General features: G+C 41.5%; 1 protein-coding gene across 4 annotated transcripts in view; it reads left to right on the forward strand.

Moving 5' to 3' along the window:
• Positions 1 to 427: 427 nt before the first annotated feature.
• The window catches only part of LOC139540152 (zinc finger protein 469-like), a 139454-nt gene continuing 119620 nt past the window's right edge, over positions 428 to 20261 (forward strand). For 2 of the 4 annotated variants that reach the window (XM_071343742.1, XM_071343741.1), the window contains exon 1: positions 428 to 855. The gene's annotated coding sequence lies outside the window, so the exon portion shown is untranslated. The remainder of the gene's footprint in view (positions 856 to 20261) is intronic. The other 2 variants (XR_011668102.1, XR_011668101.1) reach the window with 2 other exon arrangements.

Raw genomic sequence — 20261 nt, forward strand, 5'->3', positions numbered from 1 at the left:
ACACTATGTGTGTGTGTAGGCAACTGCAGGAGAGACCGTATTATGCAATGGCACATGCAGTGGCCACGGCATCTGCAGAATTCCATGTTTATTTCCCATAAAATTTGTAGGCCTACGTCTTTTAATGACTCGCTGCTGTTCAGACAGTTCTGGGAACTTTACCTGTGCACCCATGACATCACAATTCCTGGAGAAGAGGAGGGAGAAATGAGAGGAAGACATGAAGAGAATAAGATAATTATTTCTTCTTTACCTCCTTTCGGTGAAAATCATCCCCCACTTTAATAAGACCAGGGCAGGTGGGCAGGTGTGTGTCCCTCATCGAGCCAGCTGCACACCAGAGCGAGAGAGAGAGAGAGTGAGGAGAGGAAAGAAAGAAGGGGAGAGAGGGGGATACATGTAGAAGGGGATGAGTGGCAGGAGTTTAAGAGAGTAAAAGTGGTTCAGAGGGGACTTTCAAGGATCTGCGGAGAGAGGGAACCAAGAAGGACAAGTACAGATTAAGAAAAAAAGGAACAGAGAGAAGAGTGCAGTGGGGAGAGAAAAGACAGCTTTTGCAGAGTGAAGCTCTCCAAATCTTTTCTCTCCCCAGGGTATTTTCCTGAGCCTCACTCATCAGTCTGGGCAGGAATCGCTCGTCACTATTTTCCTACCTCCCTCCTCTCCCTCCCTTATTCCCTCCTTTCTTCCCTCTCTCCCAGCCGTGGAGCGTCACGAGAGCCACGCGATGAGTATAGAATGAGAAGAGAGAGAGTGAGTGAGAAAGAGAGGGAGAGAGGAACGGACCAGGGAAGCGAGAGACTTACACACACCACACGCATTGGAAATTGAAGGAGTTGGTGTGCAGCTCGCAAGGTGGGTGAGGTGCATATAAGGCATGCATGTGCGTGTGTGATTTCTCTGAATGTGCCTGAATGAATGCTGGCATTCATGTCGTGATACTACTTCTATTTAATGTAATTGTGTTTTATTAAGAGTGTGTGACAGGTTTGACTTCCCACTGTTTGGTGTGTGTATCACATTTTGGTGTGTGTTTAATTACCCTGTCATGCACAGCTACCTAACGTTTAGCCATAAAGCATGTGTGTTTCTCTGCATGTGTGTGACTGTGTGTTAGTATCACTTTAGTAACACCATAGTATCACTTTACAGTGAGTTAAATAGATCCAGACTGTTATTGATTGAAAAAATAAACGGATACAGACAGCGAATTAGAACAATCATCAATCAAAATAGGTGAAAAAAGGGAAAAAAGAGATGAAGAGAGGTAAAGAGAGTTATCTGTGCAGAGTTTGAAAAGTCAATGAGTGACCATCATGTACAGTAACTCAATCTCCAATGGTCCTTGCCGTGGCGTGTTGAATGTACATGATCTAATGCATGGATGAATCTTTGTAGTTAATAAGATGCTAACTTGAGTTTCCTGTGGTGCAGGAAAATTGTTTGCTGCAAGGACGTGATCAAATTAAGATCCCATCTGTAGACTCTTGAGTTTCTGTCATTCAAGTTTTCCATGAAGAACATAACATACTGTTATATTCAGCCCAGCAAGTGAAGCGGAGAGAGTGTTTTTGAGGTTAGAGCTATTATTATAGTGTAAGAGATAGAGTGAGTAGTATACTACTGTCAGACAAAGTTGAGAGTGATTCAATGGGTCAGCAGCGTGTGTGACACTTTAAAGAAAGCATTGAGTCTGAGTTGGAGCCTAGAGTTCGCTCTGAGGAAGTTGGAGGAGTTGGAGCAGTGCTGTGTGAGTGTGTGAGTGCATGTCTGAGGTGCAGTTTGTCAAAGGCAGCAATTTAGCATGGTGTGTGTGTGTGTGTGTGTGTGCGTGTGTGTGTGTGTGTGTGCGTGTGTGTGTGTGTGTGTGTGTGTGTGTGTGTGTGTGTGTGTGTGTGTGTGTGTGTGTGTGTGTGTGTGTGTGTGTGTGTGTGTGTGTGTGTGTGTGTGTGTGTGTGTGTGTGTGTGTGCAGTGCACGTGTTAGTGTGTGTGTGTGTGCTTGCATTAGTGTGTATGTGCATGGGTGGGTGTTTGCATGAGTGTGTATGTGCGTGGGCGTATGTCTATGTGTGTGGGTTTGCTAACGCGTGTGCATACATGTTTGTGTGTGAACTGTATACCCTAGTGTGTCAGATCAAAGGAAAGACAGAGGCTGACTCTTCTTTACATGCTATATAGCAGTTTTACGTACTGTAACAGTTGCAGCAGAAGTGCCCTTTCCTTGTCATTGAGTTTACCCTCAATCCCATCACTTTCAGTTAGTCATTTTTCCCTGACAACTTTGGATTGGTACAGTATGGCATTTCGGCATTATCTCTTTTTTTATTTATATATAAATTGACTCAGTACCGGTACCCCCTGTATATGGCCTCGTTATTGTTATTTTCTGTGTTACTTTTTTTACTTTAGTTTAATTAGTAAATATTTTTCTTAACTCTTATTTTATTTAATCTGTCTTGTTGGTTAAGGGCTTGTAAGTAAGCATTTCACGGTAATGTCTACACCTGTTGTTTTTAGCGTATGACAAATAAAATTGGATTTGATTTGATATCCCTTCATAGTTTGTCCACTGAAAATATGAACAATGTTTTGGAGCTCTGCAGGCTTGATGTTTTAGTCGCACCCCCAGCCCTCCTTGCCAGAGTGATTCCTCCCTCCCTCTCCCTCCCTGACTTATGAATGAGCAGTCTCTCTCTCGCTCTGTTCCTCTGAAGTTTCACCCCCAGCGCTGATGTGCAGGGCCAAGGGGCATGGCTCAGGTAGCCCTGGCAGGCAGCGAGGTCACTCTTGCAAGGTTAGGCCAGGTACTGGAATGTCAGGTATTTACTGCTCACAGCCCTGGCTGTGTCCCTCGCTCCCTTCCTCCTCTTCCCCCTGCAGCCCTTCTCACCCCTCTTCGGCTCGCCCCTCCCACCCCCAGGAGCGTGTATCTGTGCAACATGCTGGGTCATGCCACCCTGCCAAGCCGTGCCGGGGCATCAACACGTTTGTATAAGTGTTGGAAAATCACCCGATGGCATTCCCCATGGTAAAAACCAAACAGTTTATGGTTGCTGTGTGCCAACTTTGTGCCAGCGGCATGGGAACCCTGTGTATCTGCTGTGTGGCACTGGCACCAGAGATTAGTGTTGTGTGAGCTCATATCAACGCAAGCAGATATTTTACCTCCCTCCCCTCCTCCTCCTCGCCATGGATACTGTGCTCCCTGGGCCTGTATCAGTGTTATGTGCTTTTCATCAGCCTATTATAGAGCCCTCTGCCCTGACCCAGTTCTTTCTGCTACCTCTCTCTGATTGTCACCTGCTCTCTGTCTATATCTCTAGCTGTCTCTCATGGTCTCTCTGTCTCTCTTTCTCAGCTTTGGCCTCAGTCTGTGTACCCAGAATCACATAGTCTCGGAAATGCAAGGGCTCTCACAGGTGGGGAAAGCTAACACAGACAAGATCTCACATGTAAGATTGTACTGCTTGTATCGTATGTGCATGTGCACACAAGCACCAAAATGTATATATAAATTAGAATTACCTCCAGGCCACATTGAAACACAACCATATACACACCCTTCCGCATTGCCCACAGCCATGCACATGCACATGCACATGCACATGCACACGCACACAGGGTTGGATAGATTACTTTTTTAAATGTAATCTGTTACCGTTACTAGTTACCTGTCCAAAATTGTCATCTGTAACATAACATTTTGGGTTACCCAAACTCATTTACGGAATCTGGTTACTTTGTAACTTTTAGATTACTTTTCCCTTAAAAAGGCATTAGAAGAAGACAAAAAATAATATTACCAATTGAGCGACATCTATTGCAGGATAAATCAATGTTAGAGTTTACATACCTGGCCATAACAGCCAGGTCGCCCGTGATACAAGTCAGGATTCAACGTCCATCAGTGTCTGAGGACGTTGGGAGATGACGTGGAAAGTGGCCACTAGGGGCAACAGTGAGCGCTGTTACGTTCAGGTAGGTTTCCGTTTTGCTACAGTTTTGTGGATGGGAATGGTGGATGGCCTCTGATTACAAAGGTTGCAAGTTGAATGCCATGGATAGAATGTTGTTTTTGAGATTTTTGTTTTAAGCCTATCCCAAACCTTAACCCTTACATTAACCATTCGGTATTCATGCCTAACCTTAAGTTTTCGGAGTTGTGACCTAAATTTAACTTTAAACACTTGAATTTTACATTTCCAACATAGATGAGCATCTAATTCTGTCATAAGACTGTGAGAGCTAGTTGGGCCATAAATGGATTTTGCAATTTACTTCATGGGTGATGTAGGCTTCTTATAACCCATTGCTTTCTACTTCAATACAGATAATAATGGGAGTAAGCTACAGTGCAATCGGAAAGTATTCAGACCCCTTGACTTTTTCCAAATTTTGTCAAGTTACAACCTTATTCTAAAATGTATTAAATTAATGTTTTTCCTCATCAATCTACACACAATACCCCATATTATCTAGCTCCTAAGCACCTTTGCAGTATTTAGTTGTTTTGTGTGCTATTTCTTACATTATTAGCCCATAATTTTTTTTGTGTTATTACATACAGCCGCAAGTAACTTTTGGATATCAGAGCAGTGGTAACTCACCAGCATTACGACCCGGAATACGACTTTCCCGAATTGGATTCTTTGTTCGAATTGGATTCTTTGTTCGCATGAATATTGAGACATGTTATAATATCCCAATGTAATCAAAGTTTGAAAGGATTCTGTTTTTGTCAAATAATATATCTGTTTATTATTTCGAACTATGTTCCGCCCTCTGACCATCCCCTCAGGGAAAAATCGTCCCGAAGCTGAATGTAATTGGGGACCCGCCTACTCTGTTGCTTATGATTTTGTTGTCATGGAGGACTGAATGAGCTGATGCTACTCTCATGGAATGGCACGCACAACCGAAAGGTTCTATTTGACTGTGAAAAATGAATATGTTGCATTTACTATAGGCCTATTGTTTACGTTTTTGCTGGTGACACTTTGATATCCTGATAATTTTCAGATGTTTAAGTCTATCAAATGATTGTGAGTTTGAGCATGGGTACGATAGCCCTTTATTAATCAGCATGAATTAGTTTGAGCAATAAAATCCCCATTTGTGGTGTTCTTAAATTAAACTCGTTTTTGACTGTATGTGGAACACAATACTGAGTTTAGAAGGGCGGAACTCTCTCAAACTTTTATTCCATAGACTGGGATCTGCATTGTAGAATGCAGCTGTTGCAAGAGAACATTTTTCACTGGCTGGCCACTGGTCGCAAAAACATTGATTGATAGGCAGCTTCACCTTTTCAAATTCAACCAGTATTGTGTTAAAATACACTTATAAATGTTTGAACAGCCATCCACAACAACCACAATCTGTGTTGCGCAAATAGCTAAATGAGAGAACAGCAGTGTGATTCACGTCATTCCGCTGTATATATCAATAATAAATTGTATCTATATCGCCCGTAGGCTACACCACTGCTGTCATCCTTACCTCCAAGCATTTATTCAAATAGGATGTATAATCTTTGCATGCCGACAGAAATAACACCTTTGGAAGTCAAAGCTTGGACTGAAGCGTACAGAAGCCTACTCCTGCTGTTTTCCTGTTATCCATCAAACGCGTTTGGTGTGTCATCATAGTGTTTTTTTCAATGTTGATTTTAATGGCATTGAGAAAACAAAAAGGTATCATAAATAACTTTTTCACAAACATCCTTTCTGAACTTAAAAGTCATCATCTAGTTTTTCAAAAGTATCTGTAATCTGATTACAATATTTTTGCTGGTAACGGATTGCAGTAACAGTTTTTTGTAATCAGTGACATGTAACTGATAACATGTAATCCATTACTCCCCAACCATACGCACACACACACACTTCACATTTGTTAGGATATATTGTCAACGTCTCCTATGGAAGACATTGTAATTGTGGACGTTCCTCTACAAAATGACTGCAGAGATTGGTCTGAGCTGCCAAAACAATGTGAATTTAGGCAATTTTCACAGTCGGTTCTCACTTCGTTCCAACAAGTACAAATGGATATACAGTAGGTCAGCCCCATAGCAGAAACTGATCAATTGGCAACCTTCATATGACTTAGGCCTTTCTCTTAGATGTTAAGTCCCCTATATGGGGTACTGTGAAGGGTTCTGGACCGGTGATAACTGACATTTTGATGTACAAAATGCTCGGTGAATGTTATAGGGTCCAGTGACTTATAGTCCCAGGTAGCCCCATCTGTCTGCTCTCCGCTGCCACTCTATCAGTAGAGCTGACTTGAAGTGTCAGGTTTCAGACCCCACATTTGCATTGGGAATGACGTATCAATTTGCTGGCCTGTCCGGACAAAGAATCGATTTGCTCTCCATCTGAGCAACTTAGCCCAGCCTGGAGACGGAATATGAAAGAGGACAGTCAAGCATATCATCTCATTGTGATATACAGTGGCTTGCGAAAGTATTCACCCCCTTGGCATTTTTCCTATTTTGTTGCCTTACAACCTGGAATTAAAATAGATTTTTGGGGATTTGTATCATTTGATTTACACAACATGCCCACCACGTTGAAGATGCAAAATATTTTTTATTGTGATACAAACAAGATATAAGACAAAAAAACTGAAAACTTGAGCGTGCATAACTATTCATCCCCCCAAAGTTAATACTTTGTAGAGCCACCTTTTGCAGCAATTACAGCTGCAAGTCTCTTGGGATATGTCTCTATAAGCTTGGCACATCTAGCCACTTTTTCCCATTCTTCAAGGCAAAACTGCTTCAGCTCCTTCAAGTTGGATGGGTTCCTGCTGGTGTACAGCAAACTAAGTCATACCACAGATTCTCAACTGGATTGAGGTCTGGGCTTTGACTAGGCATTCCAAGACATTTAAATGTTTCCCCTTAAACCACTCGAGTATTGCTTTAACAGTGTGCTTAGGGTCATTGTCCTGCTGGAAGGTGAACCTCCGTCCCAGCCTCAAATCTCTGGAAGAATGAAACAGGTTTCCCTCAAGAATTTCCCTCTCTTTAGCACCATCCATCATTCCTTCAATTCTGACCAGTTTCCCAGTCCCTGCCGATGGAAAACATCCCCACAGCATGATGCTGCCACCACCATGCTTCACTGTGGGGATGGTATTCTCGGGGTGATGAGATCGGTTGGGTTGTTCCAGACATAGCATTTTCCTAGATGGCCAAAAAGCACCATTTTAGTCCCATCCAACCAGAGTACCTTCTTCCATATGTTTGGGTAGTCCCCCATATGCCAAATGTGTTTGCTTATTTTTTTCTTTAAGCAATGGATTTTTTTCTGACCACAGAGTGGTCCTATGGACAGATACTCCAATCTCCGCTGTGGAGCTTTGCAGCTCCTTCAGGGTTATCTTTGGTCTCTTTGTTGCCACTCTGATTAATGCAATCCATGCCTGGTCTTTGAGTTTTGGTGGGCGGCCCTCTCTTGGCAGGTTTGTTGTGGTGCCTACATTTTTTTATAATGGATTTAATGGTGCTCCGTGGGATGTGGGATCATGTGACAGATCATGTGGTATCATGTGACAGATCATGTGTATATATCAATAATAAATTGTATCTATATCGCCCGTAGGCTACACCACTGCTGTCATCCTTACCTCCAAGCATTTATTCAAATAGGATGTATAATCTTTGCATGCCGACAGAAATAACACCTTTGGAAGTCAAAGCTTGGACTGAAGCGTACAGAAGCCTACTGCTGCTGTTTTCCTGTTATCCATCAAACGCGTTTGGTGTGTCATCATAGTGTTTTTTTCAATGTTGATTTTAATGGCATTGAGAAAACAAAAAGGTATCATAAATAACTTTTTCACAAACATCCTTTCTGAACTTAAAAGTCATCATCTAGTTTTTCAAAAGTATCTGTAATCTGATTACAATATTTTTGCTGGTAACGGATTGCAGTAACAGTTTTTTGTAATCAGTGACATGTAACTGATAACATGTAATCCATTACTCCCCAACCATACGCACACACACACACTTCACATTTGTTAGGATATATTGTCAACGTCTCCTATGGAAGACATTGTAATTGTGGACGTTCCTCTACAAAATGACTGCAGAGATTGGTCTGAGCTGCCAAAACAATGTGAATTTAGGCAATTTTCACAGTCGGTTCTCACTTCGTTCCAACAAGTACAAATGGATATACAGTAGGTCAGCCCCATAGCAGAAACTGATCAATTGGCAACCTTCATATGACTTAGGCCTTTCTCTTAGATGTTAAGTCCCCTATATGGGGTACTGTGAGGGGTTCTGGACCGGTGATAACTGACATTTTGATGTACAAAATGCTCGGTGAATGTTATAGGGTCCAGTGACTTATAGTCCCAGGTAGCCCCATCTGTCTGCTCTCCGCTGCCACTCTATCAGTAGAGCTGACTTGAAGTGTCAGGTTTCAGACCCCACATTTGCATTGGGAATGACGTATCAATTTGCTGGCCTGTCCGGACAAAGAATCGATTTGCTCTCCATCTGAGCAACTTAGCCCAGCCTGGAGACGGAATATGAAAGAGGACAGTCAAGCATATCATCTCATTGTGATATACAGTGGCTTGCGAAAGTATTCACCCCCTTGGCATTTTTCCTATTTTGTTGCCTTACAACCTGGAATTAAAATAGATTTTGGGGGATTTGTATCATTTGATTTACACAACATGCCCACCACGTTGAAGATGCAAAATATTTTTTATTGTGATACAAACAAGATATAAGACAAAAAAACTGAAAACTTGAGCGTGCATAACTATTCATCCCCCCAAAGTTAATACTTTGTAGAGCCACCTTTTGCAGCAATTACAGCTGCAAGTCTCTTGGGATATGTCTCTATAAGCTTGGCACATCTAGCCACTTTTTCCCATTCTTCAAGGCAAAACTGCTTCAGCTCCTTCAAGTTGGATGGGTTCCTGCTGGTGTACAGCAAACTAAGTCATACCACAGATTCTCAACTGGATTGAGGTCTGGGCTTTGACTAGGCATTCCAAGACATTTAAATGTTTCCCCTTAAACCACTCGAGTATTGCTTTAACAGTGTGCTTAGGGTCATTGTCCTGCTGGAAGGTGAACCTCCGTCCCAGCCTCAAATCTCTGGAAGAATGAAACAGGTTTCCCTCAAGAATTTCCCTCTCTTTAGCACCATCCATCATTCCTTCAATTCTGACCAGTTTCCCAGTCCCTGCCGATGGAAAACATCCCCACAGCATGATGCTGCCACCACCATGCTTCACTGTGGGGATGGTATTCTCGGGGTGATGAGATCGGTTGGGTTGTTCCAGACATAGCATTTTCCTAGATGGCCAAAAAGCACCATTTTAGTCCCATCCAACCAGAGTACCTTCTTCCATATGTTTGGGTAGTCCCCCATATGCCAAATGTGTTTGCTTATTTTTTTCTTTAAGCAATGGATTTTTTCTGACCACAGAGTGGTCCTATGGACAGATACTCCAATCTCCGCTGTGGAGCTTTGCAGCTCCTTCAGGGTTATCTTTGGTCTCTTTGTTGCCACTCTGATTAATGCAATCCATGCCTGGTCTTTGAGTTTTGGTGGGCGGCCCTCTCTTGGCAGGTTTGTTGTGGTGCCTACATTTTTTTATAATGGATTTAATGGTGCTCCGTGGGATGTGGGATCATGTGACAGATCATGTGGTATCATGTGACAGATCATGTGACACTTAGATTGCACACAAGTGGACTTTATTTAACTCATTATGTGACTTCTGAAGGTAATTGGTTGCACCAGATCTTATTTAGGAGCTTCATAACAAAGGGGGTGAATACATATCCACGCACCACTTTTCCGTTACATTTTTTTTTACATTTTGAAACAAGTTAATTTTTTCATTTCCCTTCACCAATTTTGAAAATGTTGTGTATGTCCATTACATGAAATCCAAATAAAAATCCATTTAAATTACAGGTTGTAATGCAACAAAATAGGAAAAACGGCAAGGTGATGAATACTTTTGTAAGGCACTGTATATTTCGAGCTCTCAACATGAAAAAGAATAAGTCATTTCTCTTGGTCACGTTGTGCTTAAAGCTGTAGCTGAAACAAGTCTACACGTATTTGAAGGGTATCTCTGTGCCGCTCAGTGGACGTTTAGGAGAAAAGTCTCTATTGTCAGTTATATGATATGGTGCCAATATTGTACTGTCACTAAGTATTATCATATTTATTTTACAGTTATAAGAAAGATGAAATCTTATAGTAAGTCATTTATAATTTAATGTGTTACTATATTTAGAAAGCATTTTAGTCATTTCAAGCCCTATTGCCCCACTTTTGGTGAATAGGAAAAAATCATATATACATTTTCATATTTTCATAAGGTTTTTACTATGTACTTTTGCTTGTGTCCTTAAAACTGAGTACACCTCAGCATTTTTTTTTTTTTTACCAGAATGGTGATTTCCAGACCTTTCTAAAACTATGGAATATTACCATTTATTGTTTATGGGCATCTCATGAAAAATCATTACATTTGGGTATGTCTATTTTGGCGGAAAATAAACATTTGGCCTAATATTCAGGTGGTTCCAAGGTAACCACATAATTAAGGGAATACATGTTTTGTCTCAAACCCCCAAAAAGTAAAAGAATAGGACTTTAAATGCACTTTAAATAAAGTTTGATTTGATTTAGTCCTATTCTTTAATAACTTAGATTTTTGCTTGAGATGGAAATGTCAATCCAACATATCAATTAATAGTGACGGAACTGTTGAAGCAGAAGATACATCTCCTTCAAATGTTGAGATTTGCTTCCGTTGATAAATCATTTGAAATCAACCAGAGCTTGAAATGCTAAGCCTATTGAATTGTCGATTTTAAGTTGAATTCTGGGTTCAATTGAAACATTAGCTATTGATGAGTTTGCTAATACTATATAGGCCTAAATAGCTTGCCTGGCTACCCAGACTTCTTGCTTCGGAAAAATGTTATGCCACACCCACGGAAGTTAGTTTCTTCCATTTTTATATTTTAGTCATTTAGCAGACACTCTTATCCAGAGCGACATACAGGAGCAATTGGGGTTAAGTGCCTTGCTCAAGGGCACATCAATAGATTTTTCACCTAGTCAGCTCAGGAATTTGTCCCAAGGCTCTTAACCACTAGGCTACCTGACGCAATGTGTCTGTATCTGAATACCTCCCCGACCCTTCACCGAATGCGAACACATTTGGTGCCGTCTGATTGGTCCAGAAACCGATGGGTTGGGCCAGAGCCAGAATACAAGTGGGTTAAGAGTCGGTTTGGAAATGTGTCATTGGCTTTGATTATCTGATTCATTAGAGACAATCCAATTGCTGATGACTTTGTCTTGTACAAACAACGTATGACCCTCCCGTGTTAATCATGTATCGATGCAAGCTTCAACGGAAAGTATGCCCAGAAATATGACGCAACCATGTAAAAACGATGCAAAATCTCTTCAAATCAATTGCAGCCATTATTTGAGCTGAAGCGAGAGAAAATAAACTTTGGAATGAAATATTGCCCATTTACATCTCATATGTTGCCCAAATACAATATTTTATCATGATACATTAATAAATACATACTGTGTTAATAAATCCTCTGGGGGATTTGTGGGACACTAGCAACAGCCAGTGAAATTTCAGGGCGCCAAATTCAAACAGAAATCTAATAATTAAAATTCCTATAATTAAAATATACAAGTATTATACACCACTTTAAAGATAAACTTCTTGTTAATCCAACCACAGTGTACGATTTCAAAAAGGCTTTACGGCGACAGCACACCATGCGATTATGTTAGGACAGCGCCTAGCCACAAAACCATACAGACATTTTCCAGCCAAGGAGAGGGCTCACAAAAGTCAGAAATAGCGATTAAATTAATCACTAGCCTTTGATGATCTTAATCTGGTGGCACTCCCAGGACTCCATGTTACACAATAAATGTTTGTTTTGTTCAATAAAGTCCCTCTTTATGTTCAAAAACCTCAGTTTAAATTGGAGCGTTATGTTGTCTCAAATAACATCCGGTGAAATTGCAGAGAGCCAAATCAAATTACAGAAATACTCATCATAAACGTTGATGAAAGATACAAGTGTTATACATAGGTTTAAAGATAAACGTGTTGTTAATCCAGCCGCTGTGTCAGATTTCAAAAAGGCTTTACGACAAAAGCAAACCATGCTATTATCTGAGGACAGCACCCCATCAAACAAACACATGAAAATCATAATTCAACCCGCCAGGCACAACACAAAAGTGAGAAAGATCTTCTTCTGATGGCACTCCAATATGTCCATTAAACATCACAAATAGTCCTTTGTTCAAAAAATTCTGTTGTTATATATCCAAGATGTCCATTTATTTGGCGCGTATGATTCAGAAAATACACCTGTTCCAACTCGCGCATGACTACACATTATCTAATTAGTTACCTGTAAACTTGATTCAAACATTTCAAACAACTTTCCTAATCCAACTTTAGGTATTTTTAAACGTAAATAATCAATAAAATTTAAGACGGAATAAACTGTGTTCAATACCGAAGGGAAACAAAGTGGAGCGAGCTTTCAGGTCACGCGCCTCAACCACAACAGTACACTTCACTCGACCCTCATTCTGAACAGGGCTACTTCTTCATTTCTCAAAGGAAAAACATCAACCAATTTCTAAAGACTGTTGACATCCAGTGGAAGCGATAGGAACTGCAAGCAACTGCCTTAGAATTCTAGATTCATATTGAAAACCCATTGAAAAGAGTGACCTCAAAAAAAGAAAATCCTGGATGTTTGTCCACGGGGTTTCGCCTGCCAAATAAGTTATGTTATGCTCACAGATATCATTCAAACAGTTTTAGAAACTGCAGAGTGTTTTCTATCCAAATCTACTAATACTATGCATATCCTAGCTTCTGGGCCTGAGTAGCAGGCAGTTTACTTTGGGCATGCTTTTCATCCGGACGTGAAAATACCGCCCCCTATCCTAGGGTTGTTAATTTTAGCATGTTTATCTGCCTACAATACCCACTGTAGTGTACGTAGATTGCAAGCACATAGTAAGTCAGTTGGGCTAATGTTAACTGGCTAGCTACTACTGTTAGCTAGCTAGCTAGATAGCCACAAATAATTGGCAGCTAGCTACACACTAATTGACATCTACTTAAAAAAAACATCAGTTTTGGGTCATTTTTGCCTGTTAAACTATCTGGTTAGCTTGATAATTACGATTCAGATATAGCTAGCTAATAGTTATGAAGTCAATGTTTGCTTTGTGTATGTCTTGTTTCATCTCTATTGTTGCTATTGTCCTGGCTGGAAGAATGTTCAGTGAATGGGAGGTGCAGCTTAAAGTAATACTGTAGATGGAGTGTGAGTGCTTCTCAAATGTCATTTTTTATTTGTTCTTCACACTCTGGTCCTCACAAGAACCTACTTAAGAGAGCGTGCTCGGAGAATGCATGCTCGGAGAATGCACGGTAGTATGCATACTGAGAAACATCTCTGACGAAAGACATTGCAATTATTGACATTCCTCTACAAAACAATTGCTGGGATTTATTTGTCTGTGCTGCCAAAACAAGGGGAATTAGTGTTATAGGTCAGCGCCGAAACTGAACAATGGGCTACCTTCATATGATATAGGCCGTTAACCTTTAACGAGTCACCAACCCTGATCCGGGAGCACCCCCCACCACCCCCCCACTGAGTAGCATAGCTAGCATAGCGTCACAAGTAACTTGTAGCATCTAAATATCATTAAATCACAAGTCCAAGACACCAGATGAAAGATACAGGTCTTGTGAATAAAGCCACCATTTCAGATTTTTAAAATGTTTTACAGGGAAGACACAATATGTAAATCTATTAGCTAACCACGTTAGCAAAGGACACAATTTTTTTACTCCCAACAGTTTTTTCCTGCGTCAGTAGCTATCACTAATTCGACTAAATAAAAATATATATAGCCACTAACCAAGAAACAACTTCATAAGATGACAGTCTGATAACATATTTATGGTATAGCATAGTTTTTTTTTTGAAAAATGTGCATTTTTCAGGTATAAATCACAGTTCTACATTGCAGCTGCAATCTGAAATAGTGCTGACCCAGCCAGAACAATTACAGAGACCAACGTCATATAACTAATTACTCATCTTAAAACATTTCAGAAAAATACACAGCGTACAGATATTGAAAGCCCAACATCTGGTGAATCCAAACAATATTTCAGATTTATTAAATGTTTTATAACGAAAACAAAATGTAGCGCTAAATTAGCATAGCTATACCAGACAGATTCGGCTGGGCGCCCACGGCCAGTTCACATGCACAACAGATATGATATAACATCGTAAATTGGGTCTTACTATGGCTGATCTTTCATCAGAATGTTGATCAAAGTGTCCTTTGTCAAGATGAGTCGTTGGTTGCGTTCAGAATGGTTCCTTTCCCACTCCATTTAGCACAGGTACTGGTCGAGTGGCACGGATTTCTCAAACGATAATAAAATCAGACAACGGAACACCGCAAAACTCCCGAAAAAATTCAAATAATCTGATTAAACTATATTGAAAAAACATACATTACGATGATCTGGTCACATGTATCAAACAAACTTCGAGACGGAGATAATAATGGCCGTACAACAGAAGACAATCGCAGCTCCAAGTCGCACGATATAGAGAACCGGAAGTTGTCGGTCACGCCAAAGAATTAGCTCTCATTTCACGTCAGTCCCAGATAAACAAGATATTTTTCCTCTGACGTCCTCTTGTCACCCAGAGGAAGGCCAATGAGGTGTGTTTCGGGTCATAGGGGGCACGACCATATATAGGCAGAGCGTTGAAGCTGGCATAACACATCTTGCTTTTTTCTTCTTGGTCATGGAAAGTGCTGTCAAATGACTTCTGTATCACTCAGAGACAAAATTGAAACGGTTTTAGAAACTAGAGATTGTTTTCTTTCCAATGGTATTATTTATATGCATATAGTAAGAGCAATAATTGAATAAGAGGCAGTTTAATCTGTAGAGCAAATTATGCTAATGGGAAAATAGCACCCCCTGTATTCTCAAGAAGTTAATCCAGGGTAACCACAGAAGTAAGGAAATCATTTTTTGACAATCATACATTTACAGTGGGGATACAGTATTTGATACACTGCCGATTTTGCAGGTTTTCCTACTTACAAAGCATGTAGAGGTCTGTAATTTTTTATCATAGGTACACTTCAACTGTGAGAGACGGAATCTAAAAATCCAGAAAATCACATTGTATGATTTTTAAGTAATTAATTTGCATTTTATTGCATGACAAGTATTTGATACATCAGAAAAGCAGAACTTAATATTTGGTACAGAAACCTTTGTTTGCAATTACAGAGATCATACGTTTCCTTTAGTTCTTGATCAGGTTTGCACACACTGCAGCAGGGATTTTGGCCCACTCCTCCATACAGACCTTCTCCAGATCCTTCAGGTTTCGGGGCAGTCGCTGGGCAATACGGACTTTCAGCTCCCTCCAAAGATTTTCTATTGGGTTCAGGTCTGGAGACTGGCTAGGCCACTCCAGGACCTTGAGATGCTTCTTACGGAGCCACTCCTTAGTTGCCCTGGCTGTGTGTTTCGGGTTGTTGTCATGCTGGAAGACCCAGCCACGACCCATCTTCAATGCTCTTACTGAGGGAAGGAGGTTGTTGGCCAAGATCTCGCGATACATGGCCCCATCCATCCTCCCCTCAATACGGTGCAGTCGTCCTGTCCCCTTTGCAGAAAAGCATCCCCAAAGAATGATGTTTCCACCTCCATGCTTCACGGTTGGGATGGTGTTCTTGGGGTTGTACTCATCCTTCTTCTTCCTCCAAACACGGCGAGTGGAGTTTAGACCAAAAAGCTCTATTTTTGTCTCATCAGACCACATGACCTTCTCCCATTCCTCCTCTGGATCATCCAGATGGTCATTGGCAAACTTCAGACGGGCCTGGACATGCGCTGGCTTGAGCAGGGGGACCTTGCGTGCGCTGCAGGATTTTAACCCATGACGGCGTAGTGTGTTACTAATCGTTTTCTTTGAGACTGTGGTCCCAGCTCTCTTCAGGTCATTGACCAGGTCCTGCCGTGTAGTTCTGGGCTGATCCCTCACCTTCCTCATGATCATTGATGCCCCACGAGGTGAGATCTTGCATGGAGCTCCAGACCGAGGGTGATTGACCGTCATCTTCAACTTCTTCCATTTTCTAATGATTGCGCCAACAGTTGTTGCCTTCTCACCAAGCTGCTTGCCTATTGTCCTGTAGCCCATCCCAGCCTTGTGCAGGTCTACAATTTTATCCCTGATGTCCTTACACAGCTCTCTGGTCTTGGCCATTGTGGAGAGGTTGGAGTCTGTTTGATTGAGTGTGTGGACAGGTGTCTTTTATACAGGCAGCGAGTTCAAACAGGTGCAGTTAATACAGGTAATGAGTGGAGAACAGGAGGGCTTCTTAAAGAAAAACTAACAGGTCTGTGAGAGCCGGAATTCTTACTGGTTGGTAGGTGATCAAATACTTATGTCATGCAATAAAATGCAAATTAATTACTTAAAAATCATAGAATGTGATTTTCTGGATTTTTGTCTCTCACAGTTGAAGTGTACCTATGATAAAAATTACAGACCTCTACATGCTTTGTAAGTAGGAAAACCTGCAAAATCGGCAGTGTATCAAATACTTGTTCTCCCCACTGTATGATTGTCAAAATGATACTCACATGTTGGGAAAGCAAGAAAACTGTATGAAAACGAACAATGTTTTCTGACAATTATAAAATGACATTGTTAAAAAGTAAGCTTAGAAGTAAGACGTCCTGGATAACTGCATCTACCCGTCTAATACAATGTCAGTCAGTCATTAGACTAATGTTACTCTGCTATTATAACGCCTATGTCATGAAAAGCATGTCCCTTTAACAATGTCAAAATGACATAAGCCCTCACTAAGAGCTGAGCTGAGTCGTCGTCATCAGGCCACTGTGACTGTCTTTTTAGAGCAGTAGGGTAAACAGCTGTAGGATATTTAGCTGAGTGGTCCCATCGGGCTGTGTAGCTCCTAGCGCTAACGCTAGCCGAGAGAGGAAATGCTATAGTGCGATAAGGAAGAGGTTGTTGCGTGGGAAGGCAGTGCAGCCGCTGGTTGTTTGTTCCTGTTTTCCTCAGCTGACAGACATCAGAGTCGGGACACTCCAGTGGAGCGAATAAAGTGCCAATCTAGTTAAATTGCACGAAATCAGAAACATATGGGAGCCGAGCCCACAAACCTTGGCTGGGGCGCTGCCAAACTCTTACAGAGGAGCACCACAGAGTCTAGAGTCTCTCTCTCACATGCACACACACACACATGCACACACACACACACACGCACGCACGCACGCACGCACGCACGCATGCACGCACGCACGCACGCACGCACGCACACACACACTAACACACACACTAACACACACACTAACACACACACTAACACACACACTAACACACACACACACATACACACTAACACACACACACATACACATACTAACACACACAGACCCGAGACTCAGCATTTCCTACCCATTAAGCGCTTCCTCCCCGAGTCTTTCATCAGCTAAAGTGAATAATCTGGTGGAGGCCTATTTGGTGTGAGCTGAACATTTTGGCTGCTTTAACCACATGGGAGGCAGTAAGAATATTTGGATCACCGAATTGTTTTGTGATGTAAGCACTTTCGGATGCCAATCCAATTTGTGTCTATTTAAATATTTTGGTCTGATTTAAATATTTTGGTTGTCATGGTTGCTGTGTATGAATAAGTATGCAGAAACGATATGATTATAGTAGACGAAAAATATGACGTTAGGGTTCACCATACGGCCGACATCTTCCCCACGGTCTGTGTTCAGAATTCTTTAATGTCGTTGGTATGGTAATGTGTGTTGTTATGGAAATCATGTTTGTTAATGTTTCTAAAGCTGTGTAATGTTGCTTTTTGTTCCTTCATGATATACCTGGCATCTGATCTTACTGTCGACGGATTTAAAGGTCTAACTCAGATAGACTATTCAACTTAAAAAAATGATTCACCAGAGAAAAATGTACCTCTAATATCAGAGTTTGACTAGCTACTCTGTGTGTGTGTGTGTGTGTGTGTGTGTGTGTGTGTGTGTGTGTGTGTGTGTGTGTGTGTGTGTGTGTGTGTGTGTGTGTGTGTGTGTGTGTGTGTGTGTGTGTGTGTGTGTGTGTGTGTGTGTGTGTGTGTGTGTGTGTGTGTGTGTGTGTGTGTGTGTAACAAGTTATCAAAATGTGACCCCTGAACTTAGTCAAGCACCTTCCCTTGAGGTGAGAGGAGTGGGTGGGGTGTGAGTGGGAGAAGGGTCCTGGTGATGAGGCCTCAGTCTTTTAGCTGCCTTTGAGACGCCACACATGACTTTACGAACCAGCAGCACAATTCTTTGCCCGGAGCAGCAGCCAACCCACCTCTTATATCAATTGTATGTTTATTATGACGGTAGTTAAAATATACGAGCCCTACCTGGGCACTATGTGAAACAGGGGGAAACAGTGGGGGAGAGAATGGAGGGAGAAAATTAACTAGCAATCACTAACGCTCTGGTTCTTCAGACCAGGCTCCAGATTGCATCATCCACTTCACCTGATGTAGACGCCGACACACTGAGATCATACACCTTAGCTGCAGGGAGGTTAAGGAAAGTACCAGCGTCAGCCTAGGCCACTCACACACACGCACACACACGGACACACGCACACACACACATGCACATGCACAAGTGTGTATGAGGGTGTGTGTAGGCACACTGGTATACACACTGCTTATATGCTATAAGTATTCATTAATGTTTGTGTTTGTGTGTGTTCCTGCATCTGTGTTTTATGGTTATGTTGTATATAATTAGATGGCGTCAGATGGTGACAGGTTTGATTGGCATACTTTGTGTGTGTGTGTGTGTGTGTGTGTGTGTGTGTGTGTGTGTGTGTGTGTGTGTGTGTGTGTGTGTGTGTGTGTGTGTGTGTGTGTGTGTGTGTGTGTGTGTGTGTGTGTGTGTGTGTGTGTGTGTGTGTGTGTGTGTGTGTGTGTGTGTGTGTGTGTGTGTGTGTGTGCATACTGCATATGTGTGAGGCAGGCCTTCTGAACCTAGCTGTGGTTCCACAACAAGTCTGATAGGAAGAGAGAGGTGCTAAATCAGAATCAGCAGGCGGTGTACAGTAGAGTATTGGCCTGGGGCTGGATGTTCACTTCTTGGCCACACTACCAGGGAAGTGAGAGCACAGACAAGAGAGCAGCCGAGATGCGTGTCAAGAGTTCTACTGCTCTTACATTAGTTTGTTATTGTACATTTAACAATTCTTGATATCCCAATTTGTGCCTTGCTTGAACATTGTTACTGTATTTGTCACTTTCATTATTTTTCTTGGTAAATCCTTAAAGCCCCCATGCAGCCTTTGAAAAAAAAGGTTTTAATCATTAGTTGTCTAGTAAATCACTGTGTGTTTATTTAATTAAAATAATAATATAATTTTTATGATTTATTTTCATGAGCCTCCTTTGACCCTTAAAATGTTTATTCCGATTGTGTGGGCATTAGGAAACAAATTTGAAGATATTTACATTCACAACCCTGATTGGCTGATAGGATGGTCTAGAGCCCACCTCCTTACCCAGATGAACAGTCATTACTGTGGGCCGAAAGTTCCATCCCACCTGAACAGGCTGATACTCCAGTATTTTTTTTTTCAAACAGCTCTTACACAAAAAGGGCATTATCATAATTTTCACAATTTCAAAGTGTTATTTCTACCTCATAGTGTGGAAATATCATACAATCAACAGGAAATCAGGTTTTTGACTGGACTAGGTCTTTAATAAATATATTCATGAAAAAAAAGAGTTGCAGCTCTCCGTATGTCAGGTCTTAGTAGTAATTTGTCTGATTAAGCATATGTCAAACACAGTTAGTGTCAGTGGTGGAGACTGGATAGGCTAGCTAAGCGCTAGGCTATATGGGCATGCTAAGCTATGTAGGCATACTAAGCAAGGCAGGTTTGACATGCTATTCTGCAGTAGGGAAAACAGGTGGATGTAAATATAGGGACTGGACTGAGGAAGTGTGGAAGTGATGCAAGTATGCCATTGGAGGCTCTTTAGTGTGTTGAGTTTGTGATAGGGTGGCCCCATTCTGGGTAAACTGTGTGTGTGTGTGTGTGAGTGTG

Source organism: Salvelinus alpinus, chromosome 15 (assembly GCF_045679555.1).
Source record: "Salvelinus alpinus chromosome 15, SLU_Salpinus.1, whole genome shotgun sequence".
NCBI classification, from domain to species: Eukaryota; Metazoa; Chordata; class Actinopteri; order Salmoniformes; family Salmonidae; genus Salvelinus; species Salvelinus alpinus.